At 42.4% G+C, this 18,779-nt stretch overlaps 2 protein-coding genes across 3 annotated transcripts in view; one reads left to right on the top strand and one right to left on the bottom strand.

Moving 5' to 3' along the window:
• Positions 1-18,779, bottom strand: part of sh2d4a (SH2 domain containing 4A) — a 102,499-nt gene that overhangs the window by 52,769 nt on the left and 30,951 nt on the right. The window lies entirely within an intron of this gene.
• The window catches only part of psd3l (pleckstrin and Sec7 domain containing 3, like), a 165,499-nt gene continuing 161,452 nt past the window's right edge, over positions 14,733-18,779 (top strand). Inside the window, exon 1 of one of the 2 annotated variants that reach the window (XM_055875451.1) lies at positions 14,733-14,967. The gene's annotated coding sequence lies outside the window, so the exon portion shown is untranslated. The remainder of the gene's footprint in view (positions 14,968-18,779) is intronic. The other variant, XM_055875450.1, reaches the window with a different exon arrangement.

The raw sequence follows: 18,779 nt of genomic DNA, 5'->3' as shown, positions 1-18,779 counted from the left end.
AGTATGGGTTCTTGTGATCAATTTTAGGAGAATTGACTGTATAATAATGAAATTATTTGGAACAATGCACAAAGAATGTCATCTCACCTGGACCCATGCCATGACCCACAAGTTGGTCCCGACTCACAGTTTGGGAACCACTGACTTGGGGATTAAAGTAAGAGCAAATGTGGCATGTGAACGGGAAAGAAGATACTTGTTTTGGGTCGATTAACAATAAATATCTCACTTGCGACCTCTGCAAAACGCTTGACTTCATCTTGTATTAAATAGCAAGCGAACTCGGATATTCCCAAATGGCACCCTGTTCACTATGTAGTGCATTACTTTTGACCAGGACTCATAGGGAATAAATAGGGAAAAGGTTGCCATTTGAGATGCAACATTTGAAAAACTCAGCGCTAAGAAGTTCAAGGGCCAGTCCATTAGTATTCCATTGAGGAGAGGCTTGCAAGTTAACCAGACTGAACAAGTCTTTGTGCTTTGGATCTTGAACGATGGGGTTTGGTTGGTTTTGGTTTAAGTTGAAAGATCAATGTAAAAAACTTGTTTAGGAGTTAATAATCCTTGTTTTGAAATATTGTGCAGTATTGTAATATTATAGTCAGTTTAATCAGCTGTGTACTTATATATAAAAGTGAATCTAAGATTACAAGGAATTCAGCTAAAAAGAAAATAATGTTTCACGTTCCTTTACCCACACCTTCCTGTTCCCACACCTTCCTGTTCCCACACCTTCCTGTTCCCACACCTTCCTGTTCTCACACCTTCCTGTTCCCACACCTTCCTGTTCCCACACCTTCCTGTTCCCACACCTTCCTGTTCCCACACGTTCCTGTTCCCACATCTTCCTGTTCCCACACCTTCCTGTTCCCACACGTTCCTGTTCCCACACGTTCCTGTTCCCACATGTTCCTGTTCCCACACCTTCCTGTTCCCACACCTCCTGTTCCCACACCTTCCTTTACCCACACCTTCCTGTTCCCACACCTTCCTTTACCCACACCTTCCTGTTCCCACACCTTCCTGTTCACACACCTTCCTGTTCACACACCTTCCTTTACCCACACCTTCCTTTACCCACACCTTCCTGTTCCCACACCTTCCTGTTCCCACACCTTCCTGTTCCCACACCCTCCTGTTCCCACACCTTCCTGTTCTCACACCTTCCTGTTCTCACACCTTCCTGTACCCACACCTTCTTGTTCCCACACCTTCTTGTTCCCACACCTTCCTGTTCCCACACCTTCCTGTTCCCACACCTTCCTGTTCCCACACCTTCCTGTTCCCACACCCTCCTGTTCCCACACCTTCCTGTTCCCACACCTTCCTGTTCCCACAACTTCCTGTTCCCACACCTTCCTGTTTCCACACGTTACTTTGATCACACAATATTACACAATATTACACACAATATTACACTCAGGACATTGATGTATATTTTCTTTACCATTTAGCAGTATTTCGACCTTGCATAGCAACCTTTAAGACCAGCATTATATAAAATCTAAGTTTATTGGCTGCGTACACAGTTTTGTTGATGTTATCATTTATGTGTCTAGCTCCAACAATGCAGCAATAGAATAGCAATACGTAATCCGACCAAAAATAAAAGAACAAAGAAATGAAGACATATCAGAACGAGTTCAGAATATAAATATATACGTATGAGAATAGTGTGTATAGACAATATGGACAATATATGAATAGAATATAATAGAAAAATATACCATATATACCCACTGGCCTTGTGGTTAGTGTCCGCCCTGAAAAAATGGAACCCTTTGCGTCTCTGTTTGGCATTCAGCATTAAGAAGATGGATTGGGGGTAAGGCCCTGCTATAGACAAGCATCCTGACCAGGGGGTGTACTTGTTCATCAGGCCGCCCCACGCTACAGAAACAGGAGATGGGCTCCTGCTCTATGAGCACACAAGCCAAGGCTCCTGCTGCAAGGTTACCAACTTATATTAGAAATAAGTGCTTACCCATACAAACATATCCTTTATCACCAACCCATTACTTCAACAGGGTCTTTATGTAAATGTGTCTGTCCTTTATGGTCTCCTTTGTGGACCCTATTCTTAACAGTGCAACACTAGGGGCTGTATGGAGACTTGAACACAATATTCCTTTAACAAAATACTTGCTAATGGTAAGACTGCGAGGGTCCCATTGCTCTTATGGTGTGCTCCTTTTATATGGAGCCTGTGGGACCACATTCAAATCACTGAATGGTCCCTTTTTGCTGCAGTCATTGGTTACGGTGAGCCCTCAGCCTGGTGTGAGTTTCCTAATAAAGAACATGAAACGTTGCACCTGGGATAGGACATTATTTAATTTTGTTATAACAGGATTGTAATAGAACAAAGGCACTTCTCAAAGCCATGATATATAGCTAGCTGGCTAGCTAGCAAAGCCATGATATATAGCTAGCTGGCTAGCTAGCAAAGCCATGATATATAGCGAATCCATTATTTCCATTACAGCATATTGGATGACTCTCATTCATATTCCATTCACCCAGTTCAATGTAACAGCGATAGGTTTAGGCGACTACATGATACTCGAATTTCCCTATACCCATCATGAGGTTGCTACAAATTAGCCTATAAATGAAAGTTTACAACGTAGGTGCACACAGGCCGAAAGAAAATGTTGAGGTGACAGACAGTGACACATGGACAGACAGTACCACATTCAATACCGCCTTGTACACTCTTGCCTGCATCTAGCTGATATAGGGTATAATCATTAGTCCAACAGTTGCAAACAAGAGTTTCTATTGGACAAATTCAGGTATGTTTATCCCCATTTTATTCCGCTAAAGAAAAGTTTTTCAACCGAATAGGCTGAATGAATACACCCCTGATCACGCATAAACACAGTTCACTTTCATAACAGCCATGTTGTATTCCTTCTCGCATCTATGCGCTCTCCTCCTCTCACCTTTTCTTTTAGTCGCTTGTGGACTTCAATGCACAACACATCAGCTGTATCTGACCAGGCGAAAATACCTTTCCAAGCCTTTCCACGCACGCGCGCGCACACACACACACACACACACACACACACACACACACACACACACACACACACACACACACACACACACACACACACACACACACACACACTGACACACACAGACACACACACACACACACTGACACACAGAGGGGTGCACCACTGGAGTAGTTTGGGGGTTAAGTACCTTTCTCAAGGGCACAACAGGCATCTAAAATGGCATCATCAAATGGAATCTAGTCGTGTTTCCTGTTTGTTATCGACAGAGAATTTTATATTCTATTTCTTAAAGCCTTATAAAAGTCAAATTATACATGAGTACTTGTTCAACGCATACAAAGCCGAGGGTACGCGACTATGTGAGAGAAAGCAGGAGAGAGAAAGCGACTATTTGATAGAAAGCAGGAGAAGAGCAGCACAATACCTCCGGTAGATACAATACGCAGAACCACAGATATGGTCAAACTACCAGTTTCCTAACAGAAAGCACATTTGTCCTTAGGAAAAGACCCAACATTAGCTGCATTGCTCGCTGCACATTTGGTTTTGGTTTGCAGATTGCCCCTCCTAGCCAAGCTATATGAACAAGGATTGAGACTGCAGCATCTGCCTTTGAGAGAAAGAGAGAGAGAGAGTGTGTGTGTGAGAGAGGTGGGCGGGGGGGGGGGGGGTGCGAGAGAGAGAACCCAGGCAGAGACTTGAAGGTTTTCATTTGCAGAATGTTTACAAAATATATATTTGGGAATAGCACTGGGCATGGGCTCAAAGGCAATAACCATTTCCTGGTCCACGTTCCAACGGAACTCTATAATTTTCTGTGTTTACGCAACCGCTGATGTTATCATGTTGGTACGTGACATTGTTTTAGAAGTGGTATCATAGACCAATTAGACATGGCCCTAGACAGTTTGTGCCCTGTTGAGTGTTTGATGTCAACAGTGTTGGGAGTTGTACAGGCGTGGAGGGGTTAGGGGGACATTCCTCTGTTGTTCCCAGGAGAAGGACAGTTTACTTTCAGAAGATGCATGGGGCAGATGGACATGTACATCATTTGGCTGAGAGGGTGAGGACCTGTTATCAAAAGTTTCACAGTGAAGATTGTGTGTTAGTTAGAGGAGGAGACGTGCTAGATAGCAGTAAGGCTGAGTCAATGAGAGGATCTGGATAGCAGGAAGGCTGAGTCAATGAGAGGGTCTGGATAGCAGGAAGGCTGAGTCAATGAGAGGGTCTGGATAGCAGGAAGACTGAGTCAATGAGAGGGGCTGGATAGCAGGAAGACTGAGTCAATGAGAGGGTCTGGATAGCAGTAAGGCTGAGTCAATGAGAGGGTCTGGATAGCAGGAAGACTGAGTCAATGAGAGTGGCTGGATAGCAGGAAGAGTGAGTCAATGAGAGTGGCTGGATAGCAGGAAGACTGAGTCAATGACAATGTCCTTTTGATCTTCCGTGAGCAGCTGAATGTCTCTTTTTATATACAGCAGGTGGGTCTAATCCTGAATGTTGAAAAGTGCATTCCAGCCGGTGTCTATTTCACAAGTTAGCACAGGGAAAATCATTGACATTAAAATGCCTATTTAATCTGTTCCATCTGACTACACAATCCACTGTCTCATCAGCCCAGGCAGGGAAGTTATAAACTTGATATCCACTATAAAAAGCATCCAGACATTATCTCACATTTCGGCTGACTTTATTTATGTACCTTGTTGGACCGCGGTAGTGGTCTCATCTCAAGGTCTCAGTGTTTGCCCCATTGAGGACATACACACAAGTTTCAGTGTTCTTTCACAGATAATTCCATCAAGGCATTGTGAACTATTAGTGACAGAGCATACATGTCCATGAATGCGTGGTGGTCAGAGAGACCAATGACTGCCAGTAAGGGAGAGTTGAAAGGGTTGTGTTCAGTAGTACACCTTAGCCAAATGTAAAAAAAAGCAGGGTTATTTCTCTTTCTTTTCTCTGAAAGTTTGTTATTGGACAAATCCAGATAGTCCCTCCCTGCTTGTCTGTTTTCCTCGGTTACATTCCTAATGAACATGACCGTGGATATGGGAAGGGTCTGCATGTCAGGATCCAGACCTTGGGTCTAGTACTTCTCCGTGTTGACAGATCCGGTCTTTGGAGGTGCAGAGGAAAATCCAGTGGGCTTGTGGTGTAAAGCTGTCATCACGCCTGTTGGTCACGTTCCTGTGATTTCTTTAATGGTTTAGGACCGTACCAATGACCTCCTCTCTACACGTGAGCAGAAGTCATGTTAAGTGGTACAGGTAGATTGAAAGACTGCATTGAAAGGGGAAGTGCCCTTGATAGTAGTTTTCTATTTCATTTTTTACATAGTAGGCTACAAATGTGGATATTTTAATACTCACCTCTCCTCACTTGTGACATACCTGTAATAACAAAGGACAGTTTAATTTGAGTATGAAAATCTACTTATTGAAACAGTTTCATCATGCGTTTCTCACATGACAATCTCAAACATTTGATCCTCCCATTTTCAACAAAAATAAAAGAATATTGTAACGAAATCGGGGGGTAGCCCCGACCAAGACTTGAATCCCGGTCAAGCTACGTTCAAGCCAACACCTTAACCGTTACACCAAGAGGTTTGAACGTCTTGATGTGGTTGCTAGGTGACTTGAGGTTGCTACAATATCATCACAGAACACAGAAAACATGTACAAAATGGACAAAATAATAAAATATACATTCTTGACTTGTTTGCATGCTGATGTCAGAAGAAACAGTAGTATTTTATTGTGTAGGAAATAATAATTCCTCAACAGACCTGATTGAAACAGAATTTAAAAAAATGTATAACATGAAAATGAATCATTGTGGTACAGCATAGTCAGTGCACATATATCTCTCCTGGATATGAGTGGAGGAAGTGATATTTTGATTCCAAGACATCAGTATGCAGGTGGTATTGGGTGTGGTAATATAGTCCTTCCAAAACCCCTGCCTCTGCAGACCTCATTACTTCTCCAAAAAATGTGTCACCAAAGCTAAAGAAGTCCATCTCAAAACATTGAATGACATTTCCCCGTGTAATGCTTTCTTAAGACGGAGATTTAACTTTGACATTAACCATTGTGTGTTTTGTCACTCAGATATTGAAATGGCAGAGGTTTTTTTTTTCAGCCTATTAAAACCTTTTGGGGTGTATTTCAGTACTGGATGACATATAATGATCTATTCATACCCACCTTAACATTTAAGAAAATCAGGTTTGGTTTTTTAATGGAGGACAGGAAAACTGAATGCATGTATACTGAACAAAAATATAAACGCAACATGTAAAGTGTTGGTCCCATGTTTCATGAGCTGAAATAAAAGATCCCAGAAATGTTCCAATAAGCACAAATAGCTTATTTTTCTCAAACAAACACATTTGTTTACATCCCTGTTAGTGAGCATTTCTCCTTTGCCAATATAATCCATCCACCTGACAGGTGTGACATATCTAGAAGCTGATTAAACAGCATGATCATTACACAGGTGCACCTTGTGCTGGGGACAATAAAAGGCCACTCTAAAATGTGCAGTTTTGTTACACAACACAATGCCAGATGTCTCAAGTTTTGAGGGAGCGTGCAATTTGCATGCTGACAGCAGGAATGTCCACCAGAGCTGTTGCCAGATATTTTAATGTTCATTTCTCTACCATAAGCAGCCTCCAAAGTTGTTTTAGAGAATTTGGCAGTACGTACAACCTTGACTCACAACCGCAGACAACGTGTAACCACACCAGCCCAGGACGTCCACATCCAACTTCTTCACCAACTGAGGAGTATTTCTGTCTGTAATAAAGCCCTTTTATGGGGAAAAACGAATTCTGATTGGCCCACCCATGGCTGCACCCCTGCCTAGTCACGTGAAATCCATAGATTAGGGCCTAATGAATTTATTTCAATTGACTGATTTCCTTATATGAAATGTAACTCAGTAAAATCGTTGCATTCATATTTTTTTTCATTATTTGTAATGTTTTTATTTACCTTTATTTACCAAAACATTGAATGACATTTACCCGTTTATTTTTAGGCAAGTCAGTTAAGAACACATTTTTATTTTCAATGATGGCCATGAACAGTGTGTTAACTGCCTTGTTCAGGGGTAGAACAACAGATTTCTACCTTGTCAGCTCAGGGATTTGATCTTACAACCTTTCAGTTATTAATCCAATTCTCTAACCACTAGGCTCCCTGCCGCCCCAAGCTGATATAACTTGATCATCATAGCAAAATATTTCATTCAAAATTACCTCCCCTTGTTTAGTTATATAAACAAGACATTGATATTAATAAAAATGTCTGTAATTTGATTCCTGATTCCTGAATGTTTGTTTTATTTTAATTTTATTTAAGTTTACTCAGTGTGTGTATTGAAAGAAATGGTCTTTCTATATGTGAATTATGCCCGTTAGATTTGTGAAAACGTCAACAACAAAATAAATAATTAAAAGTCGCTAAATTTGTGAAAGAATTCCGAATGCGCAGATTCCACATCAGCAAATATAGTTGTGATTCACAGAAGAAGATTCACCACTCGCAAGTTTTGTAAATTAGTTGCATACATTCTCAAATTGAATTGCATGCTTGCAAATCTTATTGAATTCATTCACGTAATCAGGTAAAAATATCAAATACGTATCCCCCCCAAAAAAATCAGAACGAGTAACTACATTTTTCCTTACGCGCATGATTCCCAAAAGCTTGTATTTTTTTACCTCACTAATTCTGCAAATGAAGTGCAATTATGCAATTAAAGACACACAATTGGATTCAGATTCTTTGTACCATTTTGTCACAATCAGAACACCGCCAATTCATGTGGACATTGCCAAGACAGGTTCTGATTGGCTGGATTGTGTCATCATCACAACCCTGCCACATTCAAGATGCAGGGGGCAGGGTCCCAACTATAGACTTAGTGAGACAACACATCTTTGTATCGTCCAATTCTGGAGTCTGTGAGGGCATGGGCAGCGCCATTGAGGCCATCTCCATTTTGAAGTAGTCCAAGTTCTTCTTATACTGCTTATATGAGTTGGTAAACAAACTGAAAGGGTGCATACTGCCACCTAGAGTGTGTTGTTTGAACAGGTATAAAGGCAAGGCCTTTATGGAACGTTTGCTCACTAGTTAATTAATTTGGTGATCCCTCCTGATGACCTGGATGGAATTGTGTGATCCTTCCTTATCCCATAGGAAGTCACACCCAGTTGACTACTTTAAAATGGTGGAAGTCCTCAAAGCAAATCTACATGCAAAAACAGGTTATTTCCAAGTAGTGATATATATGTATCTCTAAGGTCCCAACAGTCGTCTTAGGCTATGATGTCTGAGGAACGTCTTGGTAATTAAAGACATGCTACTGCCGTATTTGCTTGACAAACTAGCTTTCCTCCATGTAGTGAATGGCTTCTCTGTTTCTGCCTGGTCATGGGCTGCGACTGTTTAAAGTGTCTCCTGTGCTTGGGCTGGGGAATGGGGATGTGATTGCATTAATTAGTCTCTTGCTGTCTCCACAGACAGACCATGCCAGAGGATTCTAACATATGACTCATCACAACAAAATATTGTTTCAGGAAAGTTGTAATTTTCTGAATAATGTCTCGGGAATATATATATATTTTTTAAACATGTTTTTGTTCATTTAAACATCCCCTTACAGCAATAGTCAAGAGGCATGTCAAAAACTCTATTTCTCATGTGTTGCAACTGTGCACCTATTAATGAATGTACTCAACAAATGTATCAATTACTTTAATATTTTCAAATTGGAGTAACCCTGCCATCCTCTGCTGCATCCCCTGCCCCTTTCCTCCCGGCAGGTTCGGTCCTCCCCTCCTGCTCTGTGGCTGAGTGACTCATTGCGAACTTACAGAACAGGGCTGTGGGCAGCTGAGTGAAAATTTAGGAAAACGAAACTCAACCTCCTTTTCCTCTGTATCCGCTGCTAAACCACTTTCTATCACTAAATGTCAAGCCTCTGCCTCTAACCCCAGGAAACTATTTTCCACTGTCTCCTCTCTCCAATTGGAAAGAAGGTTGACTACATCCACTCCTCATTCATTCACCCTACTGAGTCCACTGGTCCCAGTCACACAGAACTACCCTACTGGGTCCACTGGTCCCAGTCACACAGAACTACCCTACTGAGTCCACTGGTCCCAGTCACACAGAACTACCCTACTGAGTCCACTGGTCCCAGTCACACAGAACTACCCTACTGAGTCCACTGGTCCCAGTCACACAGAACTACCCTACTGAGTCCACTGGTCCCAGTCACACAGAACTACCCTACTGAGTCCACTGGTCCCAGTCACACAAAACTACCCTACTGAGTCCACTGGTCCCAGTCACACAGAACTACCCTTGACCTTTTTCTCCCCTCTCTCACCAGATGAAATCCTGCGACTAGTGAGGTCCGGAATCCCGACAAACTGCCCGCTCTACCCCATCCCTCCTCCCCGCTCCAGACAATCTCTGGAGACCTTCTCCCATTCCTCATCAACTCATCCCTGACCACTGACTGCGTCCCAACTGACTTCAAAATGGTCAGAGTTGCTCCCCTCCTCAAGAAAACAACACTCGACCCCTTTGACGTCAAACTACAGACCGGTATCCCTTTCTTTTCTTTCCAAATCACTTGAGCATGCTGTCTCTGATCAACTCTGTCACTATCTCTCACAGAATGATCTTCTTGACCCTAACAAGTCAAGCTTAAATACGAATCACTTAACCAAGACTGCTCTCCTGTGTCACAGAGGCTCTCCGCACTGCCAAAGCTGACTCTCTCTCTCTTCTGTTCTCATCCTCCTAGATGTATCCACTACACCCTCTCAGGGCTTGGCATCCCTGCACAATCTTGGATTGCATCTTACCTTGCAGGCCGCTCCTACCAGGTGACGTGGATAGGATCTGTGTCTGCTCCACATACTCTCCCTACTGGGTTCGCCCAGGACTCGGTTCTAGGTCCTCTTCTCTCTATAGAATAGTGTATTCTCAAAGTATTTAAACTTTTTCCACATTTTGTTACGTTACAGCCTTATTCTAAAATTTATTTTTGTTTTAAACCCCCTCATCGATCTACACACACAAATCGAAAACAGGTTTTTGGAAATGTAAAAAAATAAATAATATTCAGACACCTTGCTATGAGACTTGAAATTGAGCTCAGGTGCATCCTGTTTCCATTGATCATCCTTGAGATGTTTCTACAACTTGATTGGAGTCCATCTGTGGTAAATTCAATTGACTGGACATGTTTTGGAAAGGCACACACCTGTCTATATAAGGTCCCACAGTTGACAGTGCATTTCAGACAAAAAACCAAGCCATGAGGTCGAAGGAATTGTCCGTAGAGCTCAGAGACAGGATTGTGTCGAGGCACAGATCTGGGGAAGGCTACCAAAAACACTCTGCAGCATTGAAGGTCCCCAAGAACACAGTGGCCTCCATCATTCTTAAATGGAAGAAGTTTGGAACCACCAATACTTTTCATAGAGCTGCCCGCCCTGCCAAACTGCGCAATCGGGGGAGAAGGGCCTTGGTCAGGGAGGTGACCAAGAACCCGATGGTCACTATGTCAGAGCTCCAGAGTTCCTCTGTGGAGATGGGAGAACCCTCCAGAATGACAACCATCTCTGCAGCACTCAACCAATCAGGTCTTTATGGTAACGTAACAAAATGTGGAAAAAGTCAAGGGGTCTGAATACTTTCTGAATGCACTGTACATATCTTCACATGGTATCTCCTATCATTGCTATGCGATTGACACTAAACTACTTTCTCCTTCCCCACTTTTTGACACCTAGGTGGCGACATGCATCTCAGTGTGCCTGACAGATCTCAGCTTGGATGTTGGCTCACTGCCTCAAGCTCAACCTCGACAAGACGGAGCTGCTCTTCCTTGGCGTGCAACCAAAATCAACTTTATTTCTCATTATTTAAATTCAGATAGAATGAACACGCGTGTCAGCCGTCAAAAATGTAACCTTGCCGATTCTTGAGCTTGGACGCTGCATTGGATGTGACTCAAAGTGAGCACAACATAGGCAGTATAGCAGCTTTCATTGATTTCAAAGGAAGCATTCCTTTTTAAACGTCTGTCTGGCGCCAACGCCGGTCACCCGATGATTGTAGTGTAGTAGGACCGTTAGACTTGCAATTGACTCCCCCCCCCCCCCACTAGCAATGACTTTGTACTTAACTTCATTATTGAGGACAAATTGTCTTACTATGACATGTGGTTGTCCCACTTCGCTATCTTAAGATGAATGCACTAACTGTAAGTCACTCTAGATAAGAGTGTCTGCTAAATGACAGACATGTAAACAACCCAATGTATTTTCTTCCTCCTTCACTTTAATCATTGCATGTCATGTTGAGAAAATGGCGATTCCAATCATAACTTTACCCGTTTGAGTTGAAACTCCAGCTATAGGTCTGTGCTGCTCTGAGCCAAACTGACATCTTACTTCTACATGTAGCCCAGGCATAATTAACAGAACAATGGCCCTTTCAGACCTCCCTCTGTTTTGACTGGAATTCCTCCTCAAACGCACGGCACTGCAATTAGGTCGACCTCTGGGCTGCTGGGGTCAACATCTGGGTCTCTCTTTCCAAGGACTGGCACCTGGCCTGTCTGTCTGGGCGAGCTGAAGTGATTGTTTAAATGGAACTCCTGTGTATCACATTCCATAAATCATCAAACAATCCTTGATAACTAGGCAGCCCCACGCACATGTGCGCTCACACACACACACACACACACACACACACACACACACACACACACACACACACACACACACACACACACACACACACACACACACACACACACACACACACACACACACACACACACACACACACACACACACACACACACACACACACACACACACAGCACATTGTCAGCACAGCTTGTCACATTATGGCAGGGTTATAGCTTGTGTGTTTGATGGGATGAAGAAGGAGATGACGAGGGTGGTGGTAGTGGTGATGACGATGGTGAGGATCATGTCGACTACAGATTATGATTATGTGGAATGGAATCAACAGTGAAAGCTATTGATATTGTTACATTGGAACATTACAGTACGTTCTGTAACTATGTCAACAGGGCTAAATGCAGCTATGCAAACCAAAAAACAACAGTGAAAGCTATTGATATTGTTACATTGGAACATTACAGTACGTTCCGTAACTATGTCAACAGGGTTAAATGCAGCTATAAAAACCAAAATATATTACTGGGTGACTGTTTTGTGTTGACAAACTTTAACTGGAGCTTCAGCAAACTGGTCTAGGTGGTGTGAAACAAAGAGAGAGAGACGGGGCCTGTCGATGAGCCCTGGTCAAAAGTAGTGCACTACATAGGAAGTAGGGTGCTATTTGGGACAGAGACGGGGTGGCTGATAGTTCTCATGTCGCTCTCTGACCCATTTCTTTATTGTGGGGAGAAGTGTGTCTCTAATTAGCACTGACCTCGAATCAGAAGGAAATTAATTTCAGAAATCATGTCCTAATTTTGAAACCGTCACATTAAAAAAGCTGTCCTCTTTACAAATGCATCTGGTTCAGGAACGGGAGATTTCAATAAGCTTATTGGAGGTTTAAAAAACATATATACATTGCTACATAAAAAATAAAAAAAGTTGACTATTTTATCCTGCCGCCAACCCTCCCTGCGGATGACAACTTTGTTTTTCTCTATCAAGTTAAAATAGAGTTTAATTTTCAATATTTACACACTGTATGAGTTTGAAGGTGTATGTATTTGATAGAGTCATGATGAAATAAATACAGGTTACATATTCAGGCGCCATACTGCCATCGTACAATCACCTCAGCCTGACCAAGACAAGCATGCAAATAACTGTGTGTGTGTGCGCATATGTGTGTCTCACTCCTCCAACGGTAATCTATCAGGTTAAATATACAGTAATGTCCAAATGGATGAAGATAAAAGGTACCCAGTGAGTGACAACATCCTTGAATAGCAGGAAGCTGTGTCACACAAGGAGAGGCAGTGGTTACCAACTGAACTGCAGGGATGAATGAATCGTTACTTGGGAAACTAACTTACTGCGGAAGAGAAGGCATCTAAATGAACCAAGATGTTGAACTTTTGTCAACAAGTGCTGTCCAAAGGGTTAGTACTTACAAAGGCTTCCTTGGCCACACAGACTTTGCACATGCACATGAGTGCACACACACACACACACACACAAGTGGAAACACACACACTCACGCATGCACACACACACAAACACTTTTATTCCCTTCCAGAACCTGTCATCACATACACACAGTAATGCATCTTCATGACCTGCTGGCTGAAATTATTTAGATGCACTTCAAGTACACTCTTAGAAAAAAGGTTTCAGAAGATTTCTTCGGGCTGTCCCCATAGGAGAACCCTTTTGGATATCAAGTTAGAACCCTTTTGGGTATCAGGTAGAACTCTCTGTGGAAAGGGTTCTACCTGGAACCAAAATGGTTCTACCTAGTACCAGCAATTATTCTACAAAGTGGTTATCTTATGGGGACAGCGGAATAACCCTTTAAGGTTCTAGATAGCACCTTTTATTCTAAGAGTATGTAGGCTTTTTGTATGCACAGTGTGGGACCATTGTACAGTGTAGCGCTATTGCAAGTGTGCTGTTCTGGTGCTAATGAAAAAGGCGAGCATAAGATCATTTCCTCTGAGCACAATCAATGCATTGTGCTTAACTGACACACGCATACTCTTTGGATTAGAGGCAGAACAAGAGCAGATTGGAAACAGCTCTACTTCCGTCATACACAACGGCCTTCTATAGGAAAACCAGGGATGTGTGGGCCTACACATGCTTTATAGACGAAATGGTCCCCAACTTTTCTATTGAATTTGCTGTGTGACTATGCTATTCTACTGTTTTTTTGTAGCATTTGTATAAAGGGTTCCCAATATGCTATGCATACTGCCTTTAATGTCACATCAACATTAAAAATGTTATAAAAAATGACATAAAACATTTACATTTATTGTACCTAACACGTCTGTGTGTGTGTGTGTGTGTGTTTATGTCTGTTTGTCTGTCTGTCTGTCTGTCTGTCTGTCTGTCTGTCTGTCTGTCTGTCTGTTTGTCTGTCTGTGTGTGCTTTTGTCATGTCTGGATGGACAGGTCAGTCATTGTGCTGTTCCACTGAGTTCGGGGTGTAATACAACGCTGTATTTCCCTGAGCAATCAGCTGGAAACACCTCCTATCCCTATCATCACAATCAGCTGGTTCACTGGTGCCATCAATGTTAAGTAAACACACTGCCATTTGACAATGAACAGAGAGGAAGGAGAAATATCGGACAGGTTGTGACTACTATGCAAAAATGTAAAATGATTCCTACAGAAACAAATACATTATTTCAACATAATTAGGTCTACCTGTAAAAATAGTAAGAAGCAACACAACATTTTTAAAAAGTATGAAGCACAATGAAAGTCAATCACTGAATATGTTATTTTGTCTGTTGCGGAACTGATTATAAACATATTGTCAATTCTATAGAATGTCTGAATATCTTAACCTCTCCTGCGCTACGGTCTGAGGGTGCCGATGGCACATAAGAGGGTTTAACAGTGTTTTTCCCCCACTTGACAAAGTATGCTTTTGAGAACCTGCGATGCTAAATAAGGTCGCCGAAAAAAATCACCGTTTGGGGTACATGGAGCGAGAGAACGAGGTAGCAGAAAAAGAACAGAGAGACCACGGGAAGCACACCTTTGCGCGCATGTAGCAAGAAGTTCAGCAACGTTACACGGTATTTAATTATCTCTCTCATACACGTAAATTTGAAGCGCCGCTGGATCCGACCGCTATTACCTTTGCAAGAGATTTTGGACACAATGATTCAAGAGTGAAGGTATACTTTCATGAAAGTAAGTCAATGATTGATTCCAGAAACTGCCTCTTGTAAACGACTGTAAGCTTCAATCAAAAAACAGAGTTGGTTTGGAGAATTGACTAAAATGGTACATTTCAATTATTATAAGGGGGAACTTAGCATCTGACTCTGTGGCTTATGTCAAGTTGTGCAAATTGGAAGTTTCAGTAATTGATTTGAGGTATTTGAGTGACCTGGAATAAACTTTAGTCACCTTGAGATGTAGATGATAGTGGGTGCCATTATTTTTATGACCTGAGGGAGGATGAACTGTCATGTACACATTTTGATACTGTATAAGTGGCTGAGGTATGTGTACTGGGAATGAAAATGTTAAACTACTGAACAAAAATGATCATTACATTATTACAGCATTGTAAAAAAATATTATTATTATTATAGACACAACAGAGAGTTATCAGCCCTCCAAAAGAGTGATGGTTACTTTTTATTTTTTTTAACCTTTATTTAACTAGGCAAGTCAGTTAAGAACAAATTCTTATTAACAATGACGGCCTACACCGGCCAAACCCGGACGACGCTCGGCCAATTGTGCGCCGCCCCATGGGACTCCCAATCACGGCCGGTTGTGATACAGCCTGGATGACTTGGGAGGAGAAGAAAATTACATATTATTTGATCCTTTTCATACCAGGTCCACTTGTGTCTTATTACATTATCTTGCTTAAACTTGAATAGAAACGTTCCATCAGAACAGTATTTTTTTATTTTTTTTTATTTTACCGTTATTTTACCAGGTAAGTTGACTGAGAACACGTTCTCATTTGCAGCAACGACCTGGGGAATAGTTACAGGGGAGAGGAGGGGGATGAATGAGCCAATTGTAAACTGGGGATTATTAGGGGACCATGATGGTTTGAGGGTCAGATTGGGAATTTAGCCAGGACACCGGGGTTAACACCCCTACTCTTACGATAAGTGCCATGGGATCTTTAATGACCTCAGAGAGTCAGGACACCCGTTTAACGTCCCATCCGAAAGACGGCACCCTACACAGGGCAATGCCCCCAATCACTGCCCTGGGGCATTGGGATATTTTTTTAGACCAGAGGAAAGAGTGCCTCCTACTGGCCCTCCAACACCACTTCCAGCAGCATCTGGTCTCCCATCCAGGGACTGACCAGGACCAACCCTGCTTAGCTTCAGAAGCAAGCCAGCAGTGGTATGCTGTATCAATACTTCCTGTAGAATAGACTGTTGGTGTATTAACATTATAGGTGTGTTCTTTTTCCCCCCAATACACTGACTCACCTTGCTTTAATACACTGACTCACCTTGCTTTAATACACTGACTCACCTTGCTTTAATACACTGACTCGTCTTGCTTTAATACACTGACTCACCTTGCTTTAATACACTGACTCACCTTGCTTTAATACACTGACTCACCTTGCTTTAATACACTGACTCACCTTGCTTTAATACACGGACTCACCTTGCTTTAATACACTGACTCACCTTGCTTTAATACACGGACTCACCTTGCTTTAATACAATGACTCGCCTTGCTTTAATACACTGACTCACCTTGCTTTAATACACTGACTCGCCTTGCTTTAATACACTGACTCGCCTTGCTTCAATACACTGACTCACCTTGCTTTAATACACTGACTCACCTTGCTTTAATACACTGACTCACCTTGCTTTAATACACTGACTCACCTTGCTTTAATACACTGACTCACCTTGCTTTAATACACTGACTCGTCTTGCTTTAATACACTGACTCACCTTGCTTTAATACACTGACTCACCTTGCTTTAATACACTGACTCGTCTTGCTTTAATACACTGACTCACCTTGCTTTAATACACTGACTCACCTTGCTTTAATACACTGACTCACCTTGCTTTAATACACTGACTCACCTTGCTTTAATACACTGACTCACCTTGCTTTAATACACTGACTCACCTTGCTTTAATACACTGACTCACCTTGCTTTAATACACTGACTCACCTTGCTTTAATACACTGACTCACCTTGCTTTAATACACTGACTCACCTTGCTTTAATACACTGACTCACCTTGCTTTAATACACTGACTCACTTCGCTTTAATACACTGACTCACCTTGCTTTAATACACTGACACACCTTGCTTTAATACACTGACTCACCTTACTTTAATACACTGACTCACCTTGCTTTAATACACTGACTCACCTTGCTTTAATACACTTACTCACCTTGCTTTCATAAAATACGCTCCTTTCTGTTTTCTGAATAAATTATGCAATGCCTAGAATGAATCTAAATAGCCTGTTACTATAAGTAACTTAACCTTATGTAACAGTTTAACTTTATGGCATCCCCTCGCCCCGACCCGGGCGCGAACCAGGGACACTCTGCACACATCAACAACAGTCACCCACAAAGCGTCGTTACCCATCGCTCCACAAAGGCCGAGCAAGGGGAACCACTCCTTCAAGGTCTCAAAGCGAGTGACGTAACCGATTGAAACGCTATTAGCGCGCACCACCGCTAACTAGCTAGCCATTTCACATCCGTTACACTTACATCTTGTGCATTCAAGAGTAGCATATGCAGTCATTTCAATTACATTGGTTTGTCTTTAATGTTATCTTCAAAATCGCAAGAAAACATCATTAAGGATGAATCGATGTTCGCATACAGAAACCCATAGCAATGGCAGCAAATAGTGTCCATCAGCAGTAAAATGCTCTAACGGTCTGACTCCCTTCAGAAAGACTTCCTATAAAGAGAGGTTTGTTTCCCAGACAGATTCCTCTCTGTTAGGACTAGGTCACAAGCTGTAGGCCGGGATTATGACAACGCCCCCCACTCTTTCCTTTTATCACGGCTGTGAATGTTTGGTTGGCCGCCCATGCAAGGCCCCACCATGTCTTCTGCCTTATCACTACACCGCCACCAGCATCCAAGGCATGTGGGCGAGAGACCAAGAGTTCAGAAGGACTTTAGTTTAACTCTGTCCACACTCCCAAGTGGTGCTTATATTAGACTACATTGCCTTTGGAGCCTTTCTGAAACTAGCCCATTGAAAGGCAGACATTGGGCTTGTAACATTGTGGGGACTATCAAAAATATAGATGGGTAATAAATACCATTTCATTTGATGGTTCTGACGTGGAAGGAGTAGTTTAGCTTCGAGTCTGACCCTTTGGAAGCTAGTCCCCATGATTGTATCACATTTTACGGCTACTTTTTGTGGTACTTGAAATTATGAATAAACACTTGTTTTCTAAGAAAAGCTCTTGACTTCCTCTGGGCCTGAAAAAAAGGAAGTTATTTTATCAAATAGAGGGGTGGTCTGTTTTCATTGCTAGCTCAGCTGTTTTCATTGCTAGGCCAGCTAGCCCAGCTGTTGTCATTGCTAGCCCAGCTGTGTTCCCTTGCTGGCTCACGCTTGTCCAGCCCACATCATTAAGGCTGCCAAGACAATTCTTTCAGTGTGAAGGGAAACCATCAGCACGGCTCTAGTGATGAACGAGGGCGAGGTCAGGCAGTGAAACTGGCCAAAAAACAGTGCTCCCCCCTAAAACCACGACTCCCTACCCCAGGAGTCCTCTGATGACATAATTTCCTGCGTGTTTAGTTTCAATAACATAAGCCCCTGTTGCTATTGATATCATCCAAAGCTTTGGTGAACATCTAAAAAATCAGAATGCTAACAAGCACATTTAACTTGAAATTTTGCAGCCTGTGATATTGAGGCTGTGGTCAGGTTGTGGGGGACACTGGGAAGGGATGGAGGGTGGGTGTTTGAGGCTGTGGTCAGGTTGTGGGGGACACTGGGAAG

Source organism: Salvelinus fontinalis, chromosome 21, assembly GCF_029448725.1.
Source record: "Salvelinus fontinalis isolate EN_2023a chromosome 21, ASM2944872v1, whole genome shotgun sequence".
NCBI lineage: Eukaryota > Metazoa > Chordata > Actinopteri > Salmoniformes > Salmonidae > Salvelinus > Salvelinus fontinalis.
This window is presented reverse-complemented; position numbering and strand designations above follow the sequence as displayed.